This window comes from Dipodomys spectabilis, unplaced genomic scaffold, assembly GCF_019054845.1.
Source record: "Dipodomys spectabilis isolate Male_0828 unplaced genomic scaffold, ASM1905484v1 ptg000069l, whole genome shotgun sequence".
Taxonomy (NCBI): Eukaryota; Metazoa; Chordata; class Mammalia; order Rodentia; family Heteromyidae; genus Dipodomys; species Dipodomys spectabilis.
The window spans coordinates 24,108,856-24,118,681 of NW_024870746.1; the positions used below are offsets into that span (position 1 = coordinate 24,108,856).

The 9,826-nt window shown below is 45.1% G+C and overlaps 1 non-coding gene across 1 annotated transcript; it reads left to right on the forward strand.

Annotated features, from left to right (window-relative positions):
• The first annotated feature begins 4,343 nt into the window (after positions 1-4,343).
• On the forward strand, positions 4,344-4,450 carry LOC122109775. Its single transcript, XR_006147746.1, has one exon. It is a non-coding gene; the product is annotated as a U6 spliceosomal RNA (small nuclear RNA).
• Positions 4,451-9,826: the final 5,376 nt, after the last annotated feature.

Here is a 9,826-nt window from a genome sequence, read left to right on the forward strand (position 1 = left end):
CATTCCTCAGCACCACATAAGCAGAAAAGAAAAGGCCGGAAGTGGCACTGTGGCTCAAGTGGTAGAGCACTCGCCTTGAGCTGAAGAGCTGAGGGACAGTGCCCAGGCCCAGAGTTCAGGCCCCACGACCAGACCAAAAAAAAAAAAATGTCCACTTGTCTGTCCTTGGCTGGTTAATTAACTGATCCTCCTCCCTCCAGGCCTGACTTAAAATGCAAATCTGTAAAATTCTTACCAGGTTGTACCTGATAGGAGTGTTAATTTTGAGCACTCTGAGTGGATAGATCATCCTCCCCCGGGGTTTATATGTTGCGGCTTGCTAGAATTTCACATCATCCCTGGCTCTGTCTCTCTTCTCCTGCCCCCACTTCCCTTCCCCACTCTCCAGTCCTTCAGCTGGAGCAGGACTTAATCAAACAGGATTGCTTCTATAACAGCATGGTTGGCCAGATCAACACATCTTTACAGCACCCTAAGATGTGAACCTGAGGGAGGGTTCTTGGGGGAAGCTCAGATCTCCTGGCCTCTAGAGGCTAGGCCTAGAGAAGAAAGCTCAAGAGTGCCCTGGGCTTTACTCCTTCCCCTGCCCTGGTCCTGCTACCTGCCACTGTGGAGGCACATTTCCCTAGCACATCCTGTGGATGTGGAAAGAAGGAAGAACACTTAACACCTGGCCTCCCAGTGGAACTTAGGACCCAGCAGAGCCCTAGCTCTGGCATCACATCCTAGTTCAGGCTGACCAAGGGTATGTGGAGAGGAGAAGCAGACTGCAAGCTCTGTCCTGGGCTGGCAGGGTCTGAGGAGGTGCAGACTAGCCTCCATTGGGGTACAGCCGAGTTCCTGACTCCTCCCCACCTCCACTCCAATCCTGAGCACTTTTGAATCTATTCCATTAGCTGCCAGGTGGGGGGTATTGGAAAGCAGCATTTCTTGGCTCAAGGTCAGGAGCTGTGCTTTGTGGCTCTCCAGGGAGTTGGGGTCACAGAGGGAGACACAGAGGGAACTGTGAGAGGGAGAGGCTGCTCCCTCTCTTTTTAACTCATCAGGCAAGGATGCCTTCCTGGGGTTTGATAGCAGTGGGTTCCCTTCCCTCTTCTCATAACCCCTGTGTCCTCCCCTCTCACTCATTTCTGAACCTCCCTCCTCTGGATGTGAGCTGTTCATTAGAGCTCTGGCTTACTTGTCAGTGTGTTAGGAACACAGTGTGGGGATTATTCAAGCTTTTCTTGCTATTCCCCCTAAGATTCACATTCCTTCCCTAGCCCTCCCTTTGTGGCCAATTCAGGACTTACTCAGCCTTTGTTAGAGGGCAAGCTGAAAACCCAGTAATAATGTTCACATTTGTGCAGAGCCCTAAAAAGTAGCTTCATGTACCTTGTCTCAGACTACCCCCACAAGAACCCTGTGAGAAAAATACAGGGTCCTGCAGGGCAGGAACTCATCCTGAGTGATTCTGTCTAGCTGCTATCTGTCACTCAAACTCACAGTATTTCATGATCCTAAATGACCGAGGGAGTCTACTTCCCATCAGAGGTGTGTGTGTGTGTGTGTGTGTGTGTGTGTGTGTGTGTGTGTGTGTGTGTGTGTGTGTGTGTGTGTGTGTGTGTGTGTGTGTGTGTGTGTGTGTGTGTGTGTGTGTGTGTGTGCTGGCACTAGGGCTTGAACTCAAGGCCTGAATGCTGTTCTTTAGTGGGGTTTTTTTGTTTTTGTTTTTTTTTTTGCTCAAGATTTGTGCTCTACCACTTGAATCATACCTTCACTTCTGACTTTTTTGGAGGTTAAGAGACTCATATACTTTTCTGCCTGGGCTGGTTCTGAATGGTGAACCTCAGATCTCAGCCTTCCTTCGTAGCTAGGATTACAGGCGTGAGCCACCAGTCCCTGGCTTTAGAGATTTTATTTAATCCTAATAGCAGTAGCTATGGTCTCAATCTGTCCCCAGAACTCACAAGTTGGAAACTTAATCCCCAAAGACATATGTGAATGGCATTAAGAAGCTAGAAATTTAATCCAACGCTGGTCTATAGAAGTGGTGCTTTTGCAAGGTGGTTAGAATTAGAATGTAAGGTAAAGCCCCATGATTGACTTTACTGGTGCCTTTTTAAGACAGATTGAGGAAACAGGTGTGTTTAAGCCTGATTTAAAGACTACACAATATATGTGTATATTAAAATATCACATGACACCCCATTATAAAAAGGAAGTAGAAGACACAGAGATATACATGTGTGTTCCTTTCTCTTGCCATATGATTACCTGTGCCATCTGGGGACAAAGCCGTTACCAGAGGGCAAACAAATGCCTTCCACCTGCCTCATCACATCTTGAACTTTGAACCTCCAGAGCTGTAAGCCACAATAAAACACTTTTGTTATAACCCACTCAGTCTCTGTATTGTTCTTGGAAACAGAAAAGTGACTAATGCCATAGCTCTCATTCTCCATTTTACAAACAAGGGCAACTGAGACTCCAAAGTTAACATGCAGGAGTTAGGGGAAGAGTCTGTCTGAATCAAAGCCTGCTTAAATAGTTAAGAAGAGAAAGCAGACTCAGCAAAGTCATTCACCCAGAATGACATGGTTCTTAAGGGCAGAATTAAGATGCAGGTCCAAAATCTCCAAAATCTCCACATCTAGTATTGTTTCAGGAGCACCCTGCTGCCTGCCCCAAAAACCTGTGCCATTTAACTCATTCTTTCTGATCCAGGGAGATGATGAAGACAAAGACTGTTAGCTCTGCTGCTGGATTCAGTCCTTAGCTGGAGCTTTCTGTGTTCCCCAGGCTGACCTCTCCCCATTGACACCTCTCCTTTTGTCTACTTATATTTCTTACCACCCTACCCCCAGCTGCTGCTGCTGCTGCTGCTGCTTCGTCGTCGTCGTCTGTCTGTCTGTCTGTCTGTCTGTCTGGGCCTGGGCACTGTCCCTCAGCTCTTCAGCCCTACCACTTGAGCCACAGTGCCACTTCCGGTTTTTTTTCTGCTTATATGGTGCTAAGGAATCAAACCAGGGCCTCTTTTTTGCTTATGTGGTGCTGAGGGATCGAACCCAGGGCCTCATGCATGCAAGGCAAGCGCTCTACCACTGAGCCACCTTCCCAGCCCCCACCCCCAGCTTCTAGTTCAGCTCTTTTGTCTTCTCTGAGTTTGGGGACAACCAGGTCTGTAGGAGCCCTTCAGCAACCTCTTCCAGTTTTGAAAAGGAACCCACAGGGCAGTCAGTTCTCTTGAGGAGCTGCCCTAAATCCTACTCTTAGAACCACAGTCCAGCCCAGTGGTCCTGGGGGCTTTGGGAGGGAATGGCTGAAAATATAGACCTGGCCAGGACAACATGAGCCCCAAGACCCTTGGCAGGATATGGGGGCAATGAATCTGAGGCATTCACTTTACCCCTACCCTCACTCATCTGCCACCCCACCCCCAAATCTACCTTGAAGAAGCTCCATCAGATAATAGATGCCCCCATCAAAAGTTCAGCTCAAACATACTAGTACCTACTAGTACCTCCCCTTATTACCACCTAAAGGGGGAAAACAAATTATTCATAAGCAAAAAGAATAGGAAGGAAGGGAATAAAACTCAGGTGAAATCCTTGACTTTGAACCTGAATTGCTAAAAACATGCCCATCCAGCACTTCTTTTTCTTCCAGAAAACACGAGACAAAGTTCTTTTTGCAGAAGCTGAACATTCCACTAATTTTTTAATTATTTAAATCAAATATTATTAAAATGAAACTATTTACAGTTCTAATGGTCAATGCCCAATATAACTGTCAGTGATAAAAAAAAGTCATGCTTTGTGTATGTTACGTGTGTATGTGTGTGTGTGCGTGTGTGTGTGCGTGTGTTCTGTGTGTGTCTGTGTTTGTCTGTGTGTCTGTGGCCACACCAGTCCTAGGGCTTGAACTGGAGGCTTTGGCGTTGTCCCTGAGCTGTTGGGCTTGAGGCTAGTGCTCTTCCAATTGAGCCACAGCTCCACTTCTAGCATTTTTTTTTGGTGTTTAATTGGAGATGAGTCTCACAGACTTTGCTGCCTGGGCTGACTTTGAACCAGATCTTCAAATCTCAGCCTCTTTCGCCGGATTACAGGCATGAGCCAACAACAGTGCCTGGCATGTATATTACATTTAGGTTTACAAATATAAAAATTTCAGGATAAGTGTTTAATACCACAAAATGTTCTTCAGCCATTGGGCAGTGTTGTAAATAGCCACATACAGTATCAGAGACCACCTCCATTCCTTTCTAACTCCAAAGCCTAGTCCTTTTCCAAAGTTCATAGTAGCACAATTCACAAACTTTTGGGACATTCAGACTCCATTAACTTATTTTTAAACTCCAGAGCATGTTTGCTTTAAAAACACATGTGCAAAAATTGGAATGATACAGAGAATGACTAGCATGACCTCTGCATAGAGTGGCATGAAAATTTAGGAAGCATCTTATCAGTGTGTGTGTGCACATGTCAGTACTGGGCTTGAATTCAGGGCCTCTCTCTCTCTCTTGTTTAGTTGTTTTTGTTTTTTCACCTAGAAGTGGTGATCTACTGTATTCCTCCACTTTCAGCTTTTTGCTGGTTAACTAGATAAAGAACCTCAAGAACTTTCCTGCCCAGGCTGGCTTCCAATTGCAGTCCTCAGATCTCAGCCTCTTGAGTAGCTAGGATTATAGATGTGAGCCACCCCAGCTCTGGTGTTTTTAATAGACTTAGATTTTTTTTTTTTTTTTTGCCAGTCCTGGGGCTTGAACTCAGGGCCTGGATACTGTCCCTGAGCTTCTTTTACTCAAGACTAGTACTCTACCACTCTAGCCACAGTGCCACGTCCAGCTTTTTCTGTTTATGTGGCACTAAGGATTCGAACCCAGGGCTTCATGCATGCTAGGCAAGCACTCTACCACTAAGCCACATTCCCAGTCCTAGACTTATTTTGTGGTTATCATATATGCTGTCTTCCAAAGCAAGAAGTTTAGGCAGGGAGCTCTCATGAATATATTCATGGTGCTAGGTCTGCAAAACCAGGAAGGCCTCTGCGATGAGGAGGTCATCATTCAAGATGACACTTCCAAGTTGAATGAGATACCCAAGCCCAGAGTTCAAGCCCCATGACCAACAACAAAAAAAAAGCAAGTTGAAAGAGAGTTGAGTAGACAAAGAGCTGAGGGAACTGTGCTATGTAGAGAGCACAGAGTGTGCATGGAGACAGCAGGTGAGGCCTTCATAAAATTAAAAGGAGTCCAGTTTGGGTCTTGTAAATCAGAGGTGGAAAATGGAAGAATAAGTAAGGGGTTCGTCTTCCCTCTCTTCTTCCTTCCTTTCCCTTTTCTTCCGACCTTCCTTCCTGTTGCCCTTCAGCCCTCCTTCCTTTAATTCCTTCCTTCTAACTTTTCTAAGTAATATCTAGCTCTCGATCCAGGTCTACATAGACTCATTTGATCCCAATAATTACCCTAGCAAGTAGGCTATTACAATAAAACAGGTAGAAAATAGAGGCATTGAATTAAAGAATGGTAGGTAGATTAAAAGTTTATTTAGGTTAGTCACTGGGGAAATGCTAATTGAAACTGCAATGGGATAACTCATTACTCCCAAAATTTTACTAGGTTGGCCATAATTTAAAAAGTGGAAAATCACAAATGTTGGCAAGGATGCAGAGAAGTTGGAAGCCCTGTACCTTTGCTGGTGGGAATGTAAAACAGTACAGCAGCTATGGAAAATCATTTGATCTTTCCTCAAAAACTTTAACATAAAATTGCCCTATTACTCAGTAATCCCATGTCTAACTATATGGTCGAAAGAAATTTTTTAAAAAGATATTCAACAAAAATCCACGTGTGAATGTTAGCAATATCATCATGGAAATTTGAAATATAATTTTTAATTAATAAGAATTTTAAGAGGTTGGAGGTGTGGCTCATGCCAGCCAGTGATCAAAAGTATCAGGTACTGAGTTTGAGTATGTCTTGGACCTACAAATAAAAACAAATTTTAAAACATAAATGTCTGGTTGGGAAGATGGTTCAGTGGTAGAGTGCTTGGCTGGCATGCCTGAGGCCCTGGGTTGGATTCCTCCACACCACATAAAAAAGCTGGAAGTGGCACTGTGGCTCAAGTGGTAGAGTGCTAGCCTTGAGCTGAAGAGCTGTGGGACAGCACCCAGGCCCAGAGTTCAAGCCCCATGACCAAAAAAAAACAAAACAAAACAGAAATAAACATAAATGTCTATCTTCAAGGACCTTGTAATCTAGCTAAGAAAAATGAAAGCAATATAAAACAATCGCATGCTGGAGTTGGAGCTCAGTGGTAGAGCACTTCTCTAACACGCATGAGGCCCTGGGTTTCATCCCCAGCACCACAAAAGGAGATGGAAGCCAGGTGCTAGGGGATCACGCCTGTAACCCTAGCTACTCAAGAGGCTGAGATCAGAGGATTGCAATTTGAAGCCAGCTTAACCAGAAAAGGCTGTTAAACTCATCGTCAACTATTTGGCAGAAAGCCAAAAGTAGAACTGTGGCTCAAGTAGTAGAGCACCAGCCTTGAGCGTGGAACATCCTAACCCTGAGTTCAAGCCCCAGTACTAGCATGCATGTGTGTGTGTGTGTGTGTGTGTGTGTGTGTGTGTGTGTGTGTGTGTGTACACATACATGAAGGAAAAGAGGTTCATGTAAAGGATATTTGAAGTTGTATAAGTGATCACATTATTAAAGCCTATCATTTCATATTTCTTCTCACATTTTTTTTTCAGTACTAGGGACTGAACTCAGAGCCTCGTGCTTGCTAGATAGAGCTCTACCACTTGGGCTATACTTTGCATCCAGCTAAGCGTTGAGCAGCTGGTATTCCTCAGAAGTGCCAAGTTCTCCATTGTCTACTTGCCATCTCACTCTAACCACAATGCTTTTTTCCAATTTTTTTAATTCTTCTGGGAACCTCTGTAGGAATGGAATTGCCTGCTGATTTGATAATTCTATGTTTAACTCTCTATAACCCAGGCTGGTTTCAAACCTGAGAACTTGATGCCCAGCCTTTACAGATGTGAACCAATACACAAACTATTGGCTTAACTTTTAAAAAAAAAACAGGTGGAGGTACCGGGGTTTGAATTTGGGTTCAAACCACTGTGCTTAACCACCAAACCACTGAGACATAGCTCCAGCCCTGATTTTGGCTTACTGTTTGTGAAATCTTGCCCAGAAACATGCCTGGGTGAGATCTACCTATGTTGGGCTACCTGGTAGCTAGGATGGTAAGTGCACTACCACATCCAGCTCTTCATTGAGAAACAAAGTTCTACCCAGGCTAGCCTAGAATCAAGATTTCAACAGTCTCAGACTCCAAGGAATCTAGATTACAGGCAGATTGCCTAGAGGTGATTCCTAGGACCAAGCCAGCTTAGGAAACCCTGGGCTAGCGAATGCTTAAAAGGCTATAAACAAAGGCTTGTTTGATGTCAGATCATCTAGTTCCCAAGATATAGTCTTCTTGCACTCAGGCTCTCAAAAGATAAAGCTTCCTTATCTCTGGCTTGTGATCCTCTTCTAGGATGCTCCTGATTAGCTCCTACCTCAGGGCAGTTGCATGCTTTAGCCCTTTCCAGTTCGGCATGCCTTCTGTGAAGTCTAGTATTCCATGTAAGGGAGAGAGAGAGAGAGAGAGAGAAAGAAAGAGAGAGAGAGCACCTTAATTGCTCCTTCCAGTTGCCAATCACTGCTTGTGGCTTTTCCTTTTTGGTAAACCATAATAGTCCTATTATGTGCAGATAATTAATTTTTCAGATATCATGGGTAATTCTCCCTGAGAAAGGGAATTGTGTCTCCCTTTTATAGATGTGGCCCAGGGACATAAAAGACCTCATTTAAGCCCAGTTACTCAGGAGGCTGAGATCTGAGGACCACAGTTCAAAGCCAGCCCAGGAAGAAATATCCATGAGACTCTTACCTCCAATTAACTGGCAAAAAACTGGAAGTAGCAGTTTGGCTCAAGTGGCAGAATGTCATCTTTGAGTGAGAAAGCAAGCAAGAGCTCAAAGCCCAGTGTACCAACACACATACACACACACCACCACCACCACCACCACAAAAGATCTCATCTAAGGTCACATACCTAATGTGTGGCTATGCATGAATTCAGCCTATGTAATTACATAGCTGTGGCACATTCCACTCCACAGCACTGCCTCTCAGAGGTTACTCCTCTATCTCTGGTTATAGTCCACTGGATATTTTGCCTGTTGCCAAGCCTTTCCAACTACATTCAGTAATTTTTTTTCTTTTTCTTTTTCTTTTTTTTTGGTTGTGGGGCTTGAACTCTGGGCCTGGGCGCTGTCCTTGAGCTCTTCAGTTCAAGGCAAGTGCTCTACCACTTGAGCCACAGTGCCACTTCCGGTTTTCTGGTGGTTAATTGGAGATAAGAGTCTCATGGACTTTCCTGCCCGGCCTCCTAAGTAGCTAGGATTACAGGCATGAGCCACCCGTGCCTGGCTTATATTCAGTAATTTCAAAACTGCATCTCCAAAACACCTGAGACCATCCAAACTTGGGAAACTTCAACATGGGCTTTAGGAAAAGGGAACAGAGAGTAGTTATGGAGATGATGAAAGCCACTACCTCTGAGCACAGATGGCCACGTGTCCCCATCCCATCCCCATCACCACATCCTCCAAGAGCTGAACCAAGCCGGAAGGGGATATCACCTCAGCTTTGGGCAGCAGGAAAGAAGTTGACCTCTGGGAGGGACACAAAGGGGAGGGGTTTATAGCAAAGGGGAAAATGGGAGGGGCACCCTCTCCCAGCAAAACAAAAGACAAAAGTTTCCAGGCACATCAATCAAGCTAGTCTTGTGACTTACATACCACATTGGTTCCGGGGTCTAGGACCTACGGGGCTCTCATTTCATGATGCTTCATATCCAAGTACCCCAAGAAATCCTCAGCAGCTAGCAGTGAACCTTGAAGGAAGGCCAAGGGGCATGCCTCCAAGATAGAACCTAAATGAGCCATGTATTAAGACAAGTGCCAAAAGACTGGAGAAGGCTGCCCAGCAGAGCCCTGCCCCTCACAAGCTCCTCACAGGCTCCTGGTAGTACCCAACAATTCTCCTCTCCCCACAAACCCTTCCCCAGCTCCCCAAGTGACTCATATCTAAGTAAAAACCCTCACTTGCTAAACAAATGCCATTTCACTCCATCAAGATGGCTACCTCAACCTGATTTTATTTAGAAATTTCTGAAGCTATTAGCCTGTGGATCAATGCCATGTTACCTTCTGGAGGACCTGGGGAGAAGACATACAGTACATTTGTTAGGGTGATACAAGGGGACAATCTCTGTCCCCCACCCCCAGTGGGACCTGGTCTCAGCACTGTAGCTGGAGGAAGAGGAAGAACAAGAAAAAAGGAGGGGGAAGGACAGGGGAGGGGGAGATGGAGGGAGGAGGAAAAGAAAGAGGAGGATAGGACACTGAAGAGAAAGACAGCAAGTAAATAGTGCTGCAGGATGCACAAAGACTTCATGAAGAACAATGCCCTTCTCATATTCCAGAATGGATATTCTACAATGGCCATGGAAGTTAAAACGAAAGCAGAGGGGAAAAAAAAGATAACAGTAGAGGTGTACAATGAGATGTGGGTATAAGACTGCAACCAAAGTACCAGCAATCTCTTTTGGAGCTCAAACTTCTTCTAGGTATAAAAGAGGATGGGACAAAAACATCTCATGAGGTAGAAGGAAGGCAACATGACCTTTGAGAGTTTCTTGTCATGTGAAGGTCACCACAACAATGCTCAGAGACCCTCCCTCTCATCTTGACACCCCCAACCAAGTCTCTCCTTCTG